Source organism: Palaemon carinicauda, chromosome 2 (genome assembly GCF_036898095.1).
Source record: "Palaemon carinicauda isolate YSFRI2023 chromosome 2, ASM3689809v2, whole genome shotgun sequence".
In the NCBI taxonomy this organism is placed as follows: Eukaryota; Metazoa; Arthropoda; class Malacostraca; order Decapoda; family Palaemonidae; genus Palaemon; species Palaemon carinicauda.
The window spans coordinates 96,160,944-96,178,443 of NC_090726.1; the positions used below are offsets into that span (position 1 = coordinate 96,160,944).

The window sequence follows — 17,500 nt, forward strand, 5'->3', positions numbered from 1 at the left end:
AATGATAAAGTGCTGTATGACGAGGTAAGCATATTACCATCTTAGGCTCTGCCACGGTATACTGAAACTGGCGTATTGCCCACTTTTGTACAACATTCGTCCCCCATTACCAACAATAGTACTAACCTCTCTTAGGCCATGTCCTTGCGTGATTTGATGGAGATTCCACTCGAAACCAAATTACCAGGTGAATCTGTAGTGGGGAATGTGCAAAAACCTGGTAGCTCACCATTTATTTATCTGAAAAGAGAGAGGCCTCCATCTCTTCCCTCCGTCCCCTTCCATAAGAAATACCAAAATTATGACATCAAATAGATATTATGTTTTGTCTGGTGATGTTTCTGATCATCTGGAAGTCAATTTAAATAAAATGGAAATTCAAGTTGAGGTCCACCATCTCCCTCAACAATTAGATAAAAAGACAAAAAGATAAATACAAAACCCAATATAAATACAAAACCCAATCTATCAAGACCCTCTTCAATAAAACCACTTGGAAATAGAGTTAGATAAAAAACTGCTAATGGGAAGACTTCATCCAAGGAGTCTACCAAAATATAAACCATAGTTATTTCCTCCATTTTGCAATGGAATTGCCAGGGTTCAAGGGCCAAATATAAAAACTTTAGCTCCTCATTCATGAGCATTCCCCCATAATTATGTCTACAGGAAAACAAACTTGATCATAATACTCCTTATCCTCATGAATATATTAGTTATAGGACACCATATGATCACCGAGTAGGGAGCCTGGTGGAAGTCTCATATACATTCGTCAAGATTTTCCCAAACATCTTTATCTATTTTTACACCTCTGCAGGCAGTGGTTGTACAGATTGATATAAGGAGAAAATATACAATTTGTTCTCTGTACTGGCCTCCAAATGATAACATTTTATATAACTTAGTAGAGGTGACTCAGCAACTCCCTCAACCTTTTCTTTTACTTTGAGATTTGAATGGTAGACATCCTTTGTGGGGTGATGTTTTAGCAAACACGAGGGGAAATATGTCGTCAATTGTGGAAAATTAAAATGTGGGACTCTTTAATACAGGAAAGCCCACACACTTTCATGTTCAGACTGGTACCTTGTCATGTATTGACCTATCAATCGTAAGCTCTAATTGCCTTCTCGATTTCGATTGGAGGACATTAGATGATTGGCATACTAGTGTTCATGCACCAATCATTATAAACACCAACAATGGTCCACCTTTACAGAGATCGCCATGATGGAATCTTGACAAGATGGACTGGGATAAATTTCATGAGTTAAGCGAAATTGAAGGGGATGGAGAACCGATTGAAAATATTGATGATGCCATAGACTTACTGATTGGAACTCTTCATACAGCAGGAGTCTGTTCAATTCTTAAAACAACAGGGTTATTGAAACGAGGATAAGTCCCTTGGTGGTCTTTAGTACGAACCGTCATGCACAGAGCCACAAGAAGATCTCTTAACTTGATTGCGCAGACGCCGTACTGAGAAGAGTTTAATTGCATGTAAGAAAGAAGCTAGGTGCCATTCATGGGTTTCTTTTGTTTCCTCTATCAACAGTAGAACACCGTCATCCTCTGTGTGGAGGAAAGTAAAAGAGATAGCAGGAAAATTCACACCCAACCCACCACCAGTGTTGAAGGTGAATATTCATTATGTGACTGGAGCAACTAAGGTGATTAATGCCCGGGCTGATTATTTCTAAGTGTATCATGCAAGTGTGTAGCAGCCCCTGGTCACCAGTATAGGGATATTGAAGAAAAGAAAGTTCTAAATTTTGCAAGAGGAAGGGAGGAGTCATACAATTCTACTTTTACTTAAAGAGAATTTGATTCTGCTCTTTCTGGTTGTAACGATACAGCCTCTGGACTCGATGGAATTCCATATGCAATGATTAAACATGTACCTGGTAATACAAAGTTATTTATTTGAGACATTATTAATAGAATATGGCATGGTCATAGTTATCCAAGTGTTTGTGAACTAGCCATTAATTTTTCCTTTTTAAAACCGGGTAAGGATAATTTTTTTGCAGTAAACTATCAACCGAATGCATTGACATATTGCTTATGTAAGATCATGGAGAAGATGGTCAATGCAAGACTGATGTGGTACCTGGAAAAGAAAGGTATTTTATCACCTATCCAGTGTGAATTTAGAAAAATCCATTCATCAACTGATGTGTTGATACAACTTGAGTCCTCAATTTGAGAAGCCTCTGCTTCCAAAGAGCTCCATGTAATGGTCTTTTTTTACCTTGAAAAGGCATATGACACTGCATGGAGATATAGTATACTTAAAACCATTCATAATTTGGGTTTAGGAGGAGAGCTACCATTGTTCTTCCAATCATTTATTTCTCGTAGATTTTTTAAAGTGAGAGTAGGGGAAGCTTTATCACAGAGGAAATATCAGGATAAGGAGTTCCCCAGGGTAGTGTGCTAAGTGTTACTCTATTTGCACTAGCTATTAATGGGATATCCTCCGTCATTCCCTAAGATATTCTCTCAATACTATTTGTAGATGATCTCTCCATATCATTTGGTGGAGCAAGAATGGGAATGGTTGAGAGAAAATTGCAATTCTCTATTGACAAAATTATTCAGTAGGTTGATGTGAATGGGGTTAAATTTGCAGCAAGCAAAACTACTGTTGTCCATGATTGTCGTATTCGGGGAGTACACCTACAGCTGGATATATACATCAAATGTCAATGGATTCCATGTGTAAATAAAGCTAGATTTATAGGTTTGATATTTGATTGCAGGCTTACATGGGTTCCTCACTTAAAGGCATTAAAAGCTAAATTTCTTCTGGCTCTGTATCTTTTACAGACTGCAAAACTATTTTAAAGCTATATAAGGCCCTCATTTTTAAAAAAAAATTAGTTATGAGTGTGAAATATACTAAGGTACACGAGAAAAAAGTTACCTATGAGCTGGAGAGACTATCTGGAGGTAAACTGTTAAAAGCCCGCCATAGGTAGTAAGTTTGCCAGGGCACCAGCCACCCGTTTAGATACTGCTAGAGTTATGGGGCCCTTTGAATGGCCAGATTGTACTAAATTGGATCTTCCTCTCTGGTTACGGTTCATTTACCCCTTGCCTACACATACACCGTATAGTCTGGCCAATTGTTAACATAATCTCCTCTGGCCTCATATACCTGACATCAATGAGATTACCAAACAATTCTTTTTCACCCAAGGGGTTAACTACTGCACTGTGATTGTTCAGTGGCCACTTTCCTCTTGGTAAAGGTTAAAGGGAGATTTTAGCTATGTATTCAGCTCTTCTAGGAGAAGGACACTCCAAAATCAAACCGTCGTTCTCTAGTTTTGGGTATTGCCATAGCCTCTGTACCATCGTCTTCTCCTCTCTTTGGTTAGAGTTCTCTTGCTTGAGGGTACACTCAGGCACACTATTCTATCTTATTTCTCTTCCTTTTGTTTGTTAAATAAGGATGAGGTGTTAGAATTTAACAAGGGATAACTACCCATCCCGCTAGCTACCCCTCTGTGTCTGTCCTTTACTTTACTTTTGGCTCGGACAGAGAGCGGTTGTTTCCGCTCTTCCTCCTCGCCTTTTTTGGACTGCCATTAATCTTTGCCTTTTTAACTTAAGTATATATGAAAGCATGCTTAATGTGTTTTTTATATATGTTGTAGGTTTTCTCAAGGACAGAGAACCTTCCCTTCCCACCTTTCTTCCTTGGACATCGGTCATCCTGTTGGTAGATGGCCTTCCATGCAACCCAGCTGCCTCTGTAGGGGTCGTCATCGTTTTGATCTCTTATATTCAGCTGTTATTGCTGCTTCCCCTCTACGTGTTCTTAGAAGAAATCTGCTGGGCGAAGGAAGTGCGGCCCTTTCAGAGCTTGACTTCATTCTTGCTCTTTCTGAAGGTCATCGCCACTCACTTGTTGGCGGTTGGCAGAATTCTCCGCGGGGGTAACACCTCTCCCATTTGCGGGTTAGTTTGCGCTTCCGAATGGTTTTCTTCATTATTTAAGTAATACTATAACTGTTGTAATTTAACTTTTCAGCTTCGTCTCCGCGGGGAACATCCTTCCCGCCGAAGGGTTTGTGGTTCCCTCGAGTAGTTAATTTTTTCAGCTTAAATAATTAATTGTAATTCTGGTTTTGTTACAGTTTTTACTCTGCTGCTCTCCTTCTCTTGTCGATGTCGACCGGGAAGGGAGTGCGCAGTCCTCAACTTTTGTCTGTTCTCTTGGTGGACACCTTCCCCGCCCGCGGACTAGGTGATCCTCCTGGGGGAGTTTTTTGTTACATAATTTGTTTTATTTTTCCTTGGTTAGCTTTGCCGTTTTTCTTCGTTAGGCTATGATAGCCAACGTAGAAGAGCAGTGCCTTTTGTTCTGGGGGAATCTGCTGTCACTGTGCCATCACTTTCTTGTTCTCCAGTGCCTGTGGCAGCTCGTGATCAATATGCTAACCTTTAGGAACTAGCTCTGGCTAAGTTTTCTTAGGTATGCTCGATGCAGACCTTCAAATTGAACAAGGCTTGTTGTTGTAAAGCTTAGAGCACTGCCTGGAGGTCCACCTCTGGGGGTTGGATTTCTTAACTTTTTAAGGGAGAGTTTTCCTCCCCAGGTGTCGGGCTCTGTTTCTCCCTTGCGAGGGAAAGTTCCCTTCATCATCTCTGTCTCTCCTGCGTAGGTTTGCTTTTCTAGTGAAGGGGCGCTTATAGAGACTCCTCTTCGGAGACCTGCTGATGGTCAACTTACTGATCCATCGGTTGCTGATCAATGCCGGCTCCGTCTCGGGAATCGCTCATCCGTCACTCAAAAAACCAACGTTCAGCCATAACTCAGAGTGTTCCCAAACCATCGCGTTGCTCCTTTGGAACGCATTAGCCCACCTGTTCGTGAATCAGTTCAACATGAATCATCTCTCATTGATCATCCTTTATGCCCAGCTATGCCTGAGTAGCCTACTCGAGGATCGTCAACACACCGACCTGCCTCTCATGCAGCGGTGACGATCAATCCCGCATTATCGTGGTATTGCTCATCAACGAGGGGATACTTTCCCTCTTATCGAGTCATCGTTCGTCACGTCGGCAATCACCAATGTGTCCGTCCTCCGCTTCACCTTCAGGGTGCTACTGCTCCTTCGGCCAAGAGACGTCTCGACATTCTCCGTCACTCTAGGCTTTTGGCCAACCATCACCTGCTCAACAGCTATATTGTCTGGCAGAGCTTGAATCCTCGACGCTTCCATCAGTACATGAATCGCATCCGCAGCCTTCCTCTTCAGAGGAACCTGCCCCGTCTGCCTCTCTTGGTTTCAGACCGCTCTGTCATCAGCCTTTCCTCAACGAACTTCGGTTCGTTTGTCGCCTGCAAGGGATCGTTCTTGATCTCCTCCTGAGTATGTGTTACCTCACGAGGGTCACATTTCTCCTCCGGAGCTTCCAGCAGCAGTTCATCGGAGCATTCTCCGTCTCGTCAGGCATATGCATGATGTTCACCTACTTGTCGGGTTCACTATCGACCTTCAGAGTGAGAATGCCCACTGTCCTGTCAGCTCGTAGATCGCCTAGCCATCGTGTACAGCTGACGACTAGTTCAACCTTTCGTAAATCGCCTGCTATGCGAGAATCGCTTGCAGTTCGATAATTGCCTGCTCGTTCAACCTCTTGTAAATCACCTGCTACGCGAGAATCGCTCTCAGTTTGGCAAACGCCTGCTACTCAAGAGTTGCTTGCAGTGGAGTAAATCATGAGAGATATCCTGGCCCCTTATCCGAGACAGATACCCTTGTATTTGTCGTCGTTGTGCTAAAGATTTTATGTAGATCGTTGTGATCCTTGGAGGAGGATGACAGGAGTTTCTTTCATCTTCGAGATGCACTTTCAGCTAGCAGAAGTTACTTCTCTGAAGTCATCATTTCTTTCGGGTACATAAAGCCTACAATGTATTCCTTTGAACCCAACCTCTTTTGGGACACTAGCTCAGATCTCTAGGAGACGCGGGCAAGAGACGTACCTGAGAAGACGATTCACAAATGGGAATCTCCACCAAGGAGTTGACCACCTTGGCTCCTCTCTAGACTGGACACTCCCTCCAGATATATCAAGAGAAAACGGCGGGGGGGGGGTGGGGGGCATGCTGTATCACTCGGCCTCTGGGCTCTGGTCCAAATGGTACTGTCTTTTAAACCTCCTTGAGATGAGGCTAGACTTCTACGGACAAACGGTACCAACCCCCTCCGAGGAAAACTCAGATTTGAGCTTCGGCTCATTTCTCAGGCAATGCTCAATATTGACCTTCAACTTGAACTAGAACTTGGGAATGGGAGACAGCCAGTGCAGCAAATTGCCTCTAGGTGCTGGAAGTATCCTTTCTGAGGAGAGTCCCTCTGACCACTGATCAACAATCCTCCTGCTTGTGGAGAGAATCATTGACTACGGCAGCAGATGTTAATAGTGTTTTTCCTGTCCGCGGAAAGACTTCCTTCACTGGTAGGTCTCCCCTTAGGAGAATTCCTCAAGTGAAGAAAGGTATTCACCTACTTCCCTGCCAAGGGAGTAGTCCCTCCACCAGCCACTGGGTAGTATCCTTTATCCTTCCTGCTTGCAGGAAGGATCGCCGACAGTGGCAACAGACGGTGGTTTCCTTTCCCATCTGCCAGAGAAACTGCCTCCTTTTTTCCTGGTTGGTCTTCCCTCCGGGAAAATCCCCCAGTGGGAATCAGATTTATCCATCCCCCGTCTTGCCCAACAGACTTGTCATGACCATTGACACTCATCTCCAACTCCCGATGGCAAGAGATCTCCCTCAAGTACTTTAGCAGCCACATGTGAACACCTTTCACAAAGCTGTATCTTCGCTATAACTTCACACTCCTCCTCTCCCGGAGAGTCCTTTCCGCAACAAGTTGCAAAGAAGATGTCTGGATACCGACATATATCTTTGGCTTCGGCTGTCCATTCCATGTGGACTGTAGTTGGTATCATAGAAGGGTTATCCCTCCCTTCGATCCCACTAGCCCAGCATTAAAGGAATTCTTCATTAACCTTTAGGAGAAAAGCATTCTCGCAGTCCTTAAGCCTCGACTTCAGACTGAAAGGAACCTTTCCACCACATCAGCATCGTCCCTCTTCACATGGTGTTTTCGAGTCGACTGGCCCTTAGTCAGAAGGGAGGTCTCCACGTGGCAGGGTTCACATCATACGTCCCAAAGGGTTCCACCTACGACCCAGGATGCCAAGCAGCAGATGTTCACCTGACCTCGGTGACAGGTGTCCCGCTCAAATTGGCTTCAGCGAAAAGAGTTAGTGAGCCCCACGGGCTGCCCTTAACGCCTCTCATGGACGGCGATGAGCTAGGTAATATTTGACCTCATTTCTGGCAGCTCAGATTCCAGAAACTGAACCCATCGTTCTGGGAGTATTTCGCTGCAGGACCAATGGTTTAGATCAGCGGTTACCATGCCTGAGAGAAACTGGAGGCCCTACTTCAGGAAAACTACAAAAGCTTGCCTTCGAGGGTCAGCACTGTTGTCAGCTCGGTAAAGGTCAAGAGAGGGATCACTGAAAACACGTTCTCAGCTCGGATTCGCAATGTCGTGGATCAAGCATTGAATCCTGATTCTTCTCCTTATAGAGGAGACCGAGAGCTCTTAACATTAAGAGCAGGAGTACGCCCTAGCATTTTATAAGACTATTCTGTGATGCAGGCCACGTCAGCAGGCATGTAGAAGCGTCAAACAACCTTCACCACCCACTTCCTGCAAGACGTGACCCACAGTAACATGGTGACGTTCTTCATGTATCCTTTGGTGGTGGCACAATAAATGGTTATAAATCTCAGGCTCCTTGATGGAGAAGTAGCAGATGTAGGAGGGTAGTGTTTAATCATGGTTAAGTTTTGGATGAATGACTGCTGGCTCGTTGTTTCTTTCATCTTCTACCCTGTGGGGTAACAGCTCCAAGGGTACTCTGCAAAGCTGGCCTCTGCTACCTACAGGTAGAACCATTTCCCTTGTGTAACCTAGTATAGAAGTAATACTTGTTGCATCCCCAGTACAGTACCTCTTGTGAGGGGGGATTGGGTAAAGGCTATGGTACTCTCAAAGGTTCCTAACTCAGAGAACTCATAACTAATTCAGTCACATTGCTAGTATCACGAGCACAGCTTGCAGAGGCCACTAATCATGCTATGCACGATATTTTTAGTGATGTGTAAGGGTTCCTACCAATTACGATCTTTATTGTATGGAGAGAACTCCGGGTCAAATGCCCAGAACCAGTTGGTATGGACTTCCACTCTCCTAAGAGGTAAGTCATCCCCTATAAATAGCTAAGGTCTGTTTAGAGTGATGGAACGAATGACAAATTTGAAAGTTGTATTTTTCCTAACGATACAAACCTGAAGCTATTTATACAGATTGGCCTGCTAGCACCTATCCCCCTAGAAAGTCCCGCTTGCAAGCAAAGTTGGTGCTCAGCCCAGGTGTGTGAGTGAGCGTGATAGTTGGGTACCCCTCCTACCCCTCCCGCTAACTAGTGGTTGGGGTGGTTACCCCTCACTAAAATTCTTTTGGCTTGTATTTCAGCTATGCCTAAAGTAATATGCCCTATAAATCGCTCCAGGTTTGTATCGTTAGAAAAAATAGAAATTACTTTCAAATTTGTAATTTTTCCTTCGTTATAACCCTTTTGTGAGAGGTTTTGTTACGCCTAATCTAGACCTTTTGAGTCTAGAGTTTTACTGTTTTATAATATTTTGGTTCTACAATAGACCTATCTCTTTTCTTTACTTATATCCCACCTCCATCAGATTGTGGAAGTCAGCAGCATGAATAATCAGGAAAGGTTCACAGATAAGAACAAAATTTTGATAATAGAATTTGTTATTTCTATACTCACTTGAGGATCAAATACATGTCCACTCTCCTCCACACTGTCTTGTGATGTCAAGAGGATAGGGAATAGTTTTGGCTGTGAGACTGAAATAACATAGAGCCATGGCACACCAATACTTTGCTTTTTGCAATGCAGTATTCATGGGCTGCATGCCAAATATTAAAGACCTTACAGTTGTGTCCAGACGGTATGATATTCTTTTATTCTCAGAAACTTTGGTTTCTCAAACAAGGCTCTCATCTGAGCTCCTTATTACTAGTTTGCTCTGGCATTATATACAAACATTACACTTATTACAAAGGATTATTCTTTCGGGGATAGCTGAAACTAGCCGTTAATGCTTTTGCGAGGTATCACTACCCTCCGCTAGTTAGCAGAAGAGGCTAGGGGGTTAGACCAACCACCCCGCTCACATCAGCACTAGTAAGCTACTGTCACTTTTTATTTCGATTTGATAGAAATAAGACCTAGTCTTGATCTCCCGTCAAAACCTTTAAACCGGCTTGCGATTAAAAGTAACTGGCCTGAAGTTGAGAAAATTTCTTTTTCTTTTCAGATGTTGACTTGGACTTATCTTGAGTGTGGACTACCCTCATCTTGAACACAGCTTGTTGACAGGAAACAGAGAGTGCTGCCCAGAGGTCCGCTTAAATGTATTGGTCAACCTCCCCTTCCTTGGGATAGTTAAACTCCACCAGGTGTTTGGCAACTTTCCCTACCAAGGGAGAGCTACCCTTCACCAGCCTCTGTGCAGCAATCTTTCCGATTGCGAGGAGAATTGCCGATAACGACAACAGTGGTTGGTTGCCTTTTCAGCCCGCTGGAGAGACTGCCTTAATCTGAGTGGTTTCCCCTCCAGGGGTTTCCTCTGGCGGGAATTGGATTTGTCCATGCCCCGCTCGTGCTCTTTGGAGCAAAGCTTTCAGAGCTTAGCAACAAAGGATTTAGGTGACTGCTTGCAGTTCCAGCTCATCACCAATATTCCCTCAGGGTACAAAACGAGTCTTATGAGCAATTTCCTTTCGTGGTCTTTGCCTCAGAAGGTGATGCCTGCTGACCGCTTGTGGTCATAGCCACTCCTATTGACAAGTCTTTTAGGCTATAACTTTGTGGTTATTGTCGACATTGTGCATGTTGGACACAACAAAGCTCAACTGCTGCCCGTAGGGTATGACTTTTTGCGGTTATTACCTCCCTTGTGCCTGTGGTACACAACAAAGCTCGTGGAGCTTCATGAGGCTAGGCCCTTCAGGACCTGTGCTTCATGGTTTCAAGCTCTACAAGGAAGAAACTGCTCATTGGTTATAAATCTTTGGGGTTATTGCCTACATTCTGGTTTTTGGGCACGGCAAAGCTTACGTAGGTTTGTGAGGCCAAGCCCTTCAGGACTTGCGCGTCATGTTTCAACCTCAAACAAGGGAGAAACTATTGTATTTTTAAGTCCAGCACAGCCTTTTTTTGTTCCCTTTCTAGGGGATGACATAAGGTTACTCGCAGAAATCATTATAAACACCAACAATGGTCCACTTTTACAGAGATCGCCACGATCGAATCTTGACAAGGTGGACTGGGATAGATTTCGTGAGCTAAGCGAAATTTAAGCGGATGCACAACAGTTTAAAAGTTTTGATGATGCCATAGACTTACTGAATTGAACTCTCCATACAGTAGGAATATTTCAGTTGCAAAAACAACAGGGTTATTCAAACGACGACCAGTCCCTTGGTGGTCTTCAGAACTAACAGCCCTGCACAGAGCTACAAGAAGATCTCTAGCACTATTGCGCAGATGCCGTACTTAGGAGAATTTAATTATTTACAAGAAATGTAGAGCACAGTTCTTTCGTGCCATGAAATAAACTAGGCGCCAGTCATGGGTGTCTTTTCTCCCACTAACAGTAGAACACCACCATCTTTTGTTTGGAGGAAAGTAAAAATGATAGCAGGCAAATTCACCCCCAACCCACCACAAGAGTTGAAGGTGATTGGTCGTTATGTGACTTGAGCATCTGAGGTTAGCAATGCACTGGCTGATCATTTCTCAAATGTTTCATGCAAATGTGTAGCAGCCCCTGGTCACCAGTATAGGAACATTGAAGAAAAGAAACTTTCAAATTTTGCAACAGGAAACGAGTACAGCAGTAATACAATTCTTATTTTTACTGAAAGAGAATTTGATTCTGAACTTGCTACTTGTAATGATACAGCCCCTGGACCCGATTGAATTCCATATTCAATGACTAAAGATGTATATGTTATTACAAAGTTATTTATTTTAAGCATTATTAATAGAATATGGCATGACCATAGTTATTCAAGTGTTTGGGAACTAGCCAATATTTTAGCATTTTTAAATCCTGTTAAGGATAATTTCTTAGCAGCAAACTACCTATCTTGCATTGACATGTTGTTTATGTAAGATCATGGAGAAGATGGTCAATGCAAGACTGGTGTGGTACCTGGAGAAGAAAGGTATTTTATCAACTATCCAGTTTGGATTTAGGAAAATGCATTCAACGACAGATGTGTTGATACGACTAGAGTCCTCCATTTTTGAAGCCTTTTCTTCCAAACAGCACCATATAACAGTATTTTTTGACCTCGTGTAGGCATATGATACATGGAGATATGGTATACTTAAAACCATTCATAATTCACTGGTTTACCCAAAAAAAATTTTGGTCTGAGGCAAGAATTGGGATAGGTGTTTTTTGCTAATTTGGGTGTGCTGAATTCAAATTTAGAAATAGTTTTGCTCTATCACCTCTAGTTTTCTGGCTTTTAAATAGTCTCATTTTAGTATAAACAGAGAATATATGTGTACATTTTAAGAGTTGCAGCAGCTTATAACAGATAAAACAAGATAGATAAAGAACACTGATTGAATCAATATACTTGGATGACACAATTACACAATTCATACTACCACAGACAGTCAAAAGTGTGTTTTCTTAGAAGATCTGGTGTATTTTGCCTCCGGGATGTCACGCAAGAGCATCCAGCAGAAGTCTCCCATCATGCCGGGGTTCCATTTGCCTTGATGGTTGCTCTCCATCTTCGTAATGTCTTGGTGGAATCATTCTCCATGCTCATCACTCACTGCTCCAAGGTTTGGCGGGAAGAAGTTGAGGTGGGAATGGAGAAAATGAATCTTGAGTGAAATTCTGCACCCCATATCCTCGTAAAACTTTTGCAACTTTTCAATACAGGCTTGGTAATCTGGTACGCATGTGTTACCAAGGAAGCCACTATAGACTGACTTGAATGCTTCCCATGCTCTCAGTTCCTTTAAGTTAAGAAGCTCCTCAAAATCAGTATTCTTCAGCACTTCTCGGATCTGAGGTCCGACAAAGATGCCCTCTTTGAGCTTAGCAGCACTAATACCTGGGAACACAGTAGACAAGTGTTGGAAGGCAGCACCATTTTTGTCCAACGATTTCACGAAATTCTTCATCAAACCAAGCTTGATGTGAAGAGGAGGAACCACCTTATTCATGTCCACCAGAGGATTCCCCTTGACGCTGTGTTCGCCAGGAACAAAAGTAATTCTAGACCCCCAGTCTTTCTGCTTGTAATGCTGGGATACAGCCCAACTATCCCAGAGACAGAGAAAACAACAGTACTTTGTGAAGCCCGCTTGCATACCCATAAGAAGACCAATAACCTTGAGGTCCCCACACAGACTCCATTGGTACTCGCTGTACTTAATAGCTTCTAAAAGAAGCTCCTTATTGTCATAGGACTCCTTTAGATGGACAGAGTGTGCAATGGGAATGCTGGGATATTTATTTCCGTTGTGCAGAAGCACAGCCTTGAGACTTCGCTTGGAAGAGTCTATGAAAAGACGCCAGTCTGAAGGATTATGTGGCAAACCAAGGGACGTGAACAAGCCAGGTATGTTTGTGCAGTAGCACAACTTGTTTTCCATCTCGAAAAAGGAAGCAAGGTCTTTGTTCTGATTCCTGAAACTGGTGATCCTTACATCTTCCTCGACTAGGTTCCACTGTTTAAGCCGAGAAGCCAAGAGCTCTGACTGCTGTTTAGACAGATACAAATCACGAGCAAGATCATTCAGGTCTTCTTGCGTGATTCAGTGTGGCTCGTTGCCACTTGTTCCTGAATATGTAGACTCAATATCTTCCAAAGATATTGACTCGGCAGAATCCTCCCTTGAAGGCATTTCTTCATCTGATGAGGAAAGAAGATCCTTATTTACTGGAGGTGTGGGTACAGGAAGATCATCTGAATGGGGAACGGGTCTCATAGCAGATGGAAGGTTGGGATATTTGATCTTTTTCCTAGAAGATGCATTGAAACCAGTTATATTAGTTAAACAAAAATAACAATCATCTGCGTGGCTTCGTGGCTCTCTCTCCAAACCATCGGGACTGCCAAGTTGAAAGCCGCTTTCTTGCCATAAAACCATGCAGGTAGTCCATTGTAGCAGGGTTTACAACAGATGTGTGGAGCCCAAGACTTGTCCTGATCACCATTTTTACAGTCAAAATAGTGAAAGTAGGCAGTTCTGAGGAGGGAAGTGATGGTTCGACGCTGTGTAACTGTTGTGAAGTCCCCACACACGTAGCAGAAAGAATTGGCCTTGTTGAGGCATCCTTGATGTTTTGACATGCTTGAAGCCATTAGAGAATCTGAAAATATATCAAAGTAAAACTAAATCATAAGCAAGGCAATGAAATGTGCATTGGAAAATGTAATACTAATATTTAGCTACACAAAAGATGTGTAACACGATAGTTGAAGGACACCAACCTCCTGCGCCACCTGCGAGACAACCTCTTCCAATGACTGCCAGAGCACTACTGAGTGTGGATTGAGACCTGCTGCCCTAACTGCCAAAATCCGTCTTCATATATAATTATATATATAATGTAATGCAATCACTTACATTTAGTGCATAATAACTAAAAAATAAGCCATAAGTCTCACAATATTAGAATTAACCCTGAATGCATATACGCCTTTATGTACCGTATATGCACAAAATGCACACTATGCATATCTAACAGAAACTAGAGGTGATGAGTAAAAACGGATTTCAAATTTCAATTCAGCACCCCCAAATTGGGTAAAAACAGGTATTTTTGTGCTTGCCTCAATTTCTTTGTAAACCAGTGTAATCTAGGACTGAGAGGAGAGCTATCATTGTTCATTCAAGCATTTATTTCACATAGATTTTTTCAAGTTAGCGTAGGTGAAACTTTGCCAGAGAGGAAATGTTAGGAAGAGGAAGTTCCTCAGGGTAGTGTGCTGAAGTGTCACTATTTGCACTGGACATAAATGGGTTATTCTTGGTCATTCCTAAAGATATTCTCTCTACACTATTTGTAGATGATCTCTCTATATCACTTGCTGGAGCTAGAATGGCTATGGTTGAGTGAAAATTACAACTCTCAATCAACAAAATAAATCAATGGGGTGATATGAATGGATTCAAGTTTATGACAAGTAAAACTATTGTTGTCCATTTCTGTTTTGTTCGAGGAGTACATTCAGACCCGGATATGTACATCAAAGGTCAACGTAACCCCTGTGTAAGGGAAGCTATATTTCTAGGGTTGTTCTCCGATTGTAGACTTACATGCACTCCTCACTTCAAAGCTTTTAAACTGAAACGTCTTGAGGCTCTGAATCTTTTTAAAAGTTTTGTCCCATATATTATGGGGGGCAGACCATAAAACTCTTTTGAAATTATTTTTTTCAAAACTTAGTTATGGGTGTGAAATATACTTTTCGGCCACCCCATGCCGACTAAAGGTTTTAAATTCCATACACCATGCTGGTATCAGATTGTCTACAGGAACCTTTAGAACTTCGACTTTCCCAAGCATCATTATTGACGCTGAAGAATTACCTTTAGACCTTTACCGGAAGTCTTCTATTGTTCGGTATTGGTTTAGGTTACAAAGAATTAATAATTCTTTAGCCTGTCAGACTGCAAATCTTTTAAGGCATCAAGATATTTTGAGTTGCACCCAAAATCTCCTCAACCTTGGTGGAATGTTTAGATATAGGTAGAAATAAAGTGCTCCCATGTAGGATATCATCAACCCCTCCATGGAAATTACCAGATATATCTTTTTGTAAATATTTTATTGGTATAAGAAAGAATATGACTGACTCTGAAGCCAGGTTGCTCTTTATGAAACATGTGAAGAAAACAGGGAATCAACTTTGATATATACTGATGGCTCCTAATATGATGCTGGCATTGGATTTGGAGTATATAGTAGTGCTCTTAATTCTTGAGGTGCACTTCCTCTAGCATCCTTTATATTTACTGCCAAACTATATGGCCTACTAACCACTATTGAGGAAATACCATTACAAGACGAGGGCAATTTTACCATTTTAAATGATGCAAGAAATGTCCTACAAGCTTTCAAAGTTTTTAATTCCAATAATCCTCTAGTTTCAAAGATTTTAGAGTGGTATTTGATTATTTGTATGAAAGGTATAGCAGCTTGATTTTCCTGGGTTCTGGCACATGTCGGTGTGTCTGGAAATGAGAAGGCAGATTCACTGGCCAAGAATGCTGCAGCTGAGTTGCTACCAAGAAGGTATCCCATTCCCAATAAGGATTTTTTACCTACAATTAAGAATTTTATTTATAATAACTGGCAACCGCATTGGAATAGCTTACTTGAAAATAAGATGAGAGAAATAAGAAATGTTATGTCCCCTTGGAGGTAGGTATAACGGGATGCCCCTTAAGTGGGAGACTACTCGTTGTCGTCTCCGTATTGGTCACTCTCGTATGACACATGAGTTTTTGCTGGCTGGCCAACATCAACCATATTGCAACGACTGTTTGGTACCATTGACAGTGAGGCATTTAGTGACCAAATGCCCCACACATAGTAGTGAAAGAGATAGATATCTGTTTGAGGCTCGAGGTTAGGATGGCAGGTTCATCCTTGCCAAGATTCTTGGACATGATGTGTATTAACAAGCTATTGGTATTTTTAGCTTTATTTCAGAAGCAGGTCTTCTGGAAGATATTTAACTTTTAAAATGACATCTTTGCATTTATGGTTTTAAATGAATATTTATTTTTATATTTACAATTAACGATATTGGCGTCAATGACCTTAGATGTCAGGATGCCAGAAAACCTCAAATCAATCAATCAATCAATTGGTCATGAAATTATAGCTCTTTGAATGAACCTTAATGCGTATGGAGTGTAGAACCAATGGGATGTTTTTTTTAGTTTTTTATGAAGACCACTGATTTCTTAGTTCCTAAGTTATCGATTATTTCTGCAAGTTAGCGAGAAGTGGTTCTTTTAGCACTCATAGGAGTATTGGTAATGCTACTACATTACGTAAATGTGTTTGTGTTAGCTTAAGTCCTGCTGATTACCACCCAATTTCCATAACTCCTATGTTATCTGATGTTTTTTAAGGTCTTTTGGCAAAATGTCTAAATAAGTTTGCTGATGGTAATCTGTGCCCTAGTTTGCAGTTTGGCTTTCGTAAAGGCCTTGGAGTATGGGATGCCCTTCTTACAATCTCTAGTGCTGTATAGAAATCCCTTCATTGTGATCAGGAATTTCATATGGTTGGCTATGATTTTATTGTTACCTTTGACCATTCTAATCATGAGGTCCTTGATTTAATTTGAAACCCTGTATAGTTGGGAGTGCGTGGGTCTTTTCTTAGCATCATTATTGAATTTTTAAGTAATAGATTGCAATGAGTTGTTGTAGATGGGTACCATAGTGAGTATGGGAATGTGATATCTGGTGTTCCTAATGGTAGTGTTCTTGTCCCATTACATTTCATAATATATACAAATGACATGTGGTTTGGTCTTAAAAACACGCTCATAGCTTATGCAGATGGTGCTACTCTCTTTGCATCAGTTTCATCTCCTTAATGTAAGATGTCTGGTTACAAATTATGGGGCATGAAGTTGAACTAAAAAAAAAATTCAAAGTATGATTTATTTCGAGGACAGTGGGTCCTCAACAACTGGATCTCAACATTGATAATGTTTTTTTAACTAGGTATACAGTTAATTTTAATACTGTAGTCCTGCCTTCACTATCAAAAGGCTCAATACTACACAGTATTCTAGAAGTTTTACTCCAGCTGTGACCAATCTGTGATCTTCCTAATCAGGTAGTTGAATTGGTGAAACTTCAAGAGTACATTTTTATGTTGAACAGACTGACATAAGTCTCTTTTTGTAGTTTATACATGAAAGATATATTTTAATGCTGTTACTGTTTTTGAAATATTTTGTCTTAATTGTTTATTACTTCTCTTGTAGTTTATTTATTTCCTTTTCTCACTGGGCTATTTTTCCCTGTTGGTGACCTTGGTCTTATAGCATCCTTCTTTTCCAACTAGGCTTGTAGCTTAGCTAATAATAATAATATTAAAAATAATAATAATAATAATAATAATAATAATAATAATAATAATAATAAAATTCTGGTGTGCCTCATTGTTTTATTAGAGGCTTGTGTCTATTGAAATGAAAGGAGAAAAGATATTTTTAAACTTTTATGGGTGAATGTCAATAAACCAAACTTCTAGAAAAGAAGTGATATGAATATCAGGGGGAGTATAGAATTATTATTA

General features: G+C 41.4%; 1 protein-coding gene across 2 annotated transcripts in view; it reads left to right on the top strand.

Moving 5' to 3' along the window:
- Positions 1-17,500, top strand: part of LOC137626005 (acyl-CoA-binding domain-containing protein 5-like) — a 366,138-nt gene that overhangs the window by 239,692 nt on the left and 108,946 nt on the right. The gene's annotated exons all lie outside the window — the stretch shown is intronic.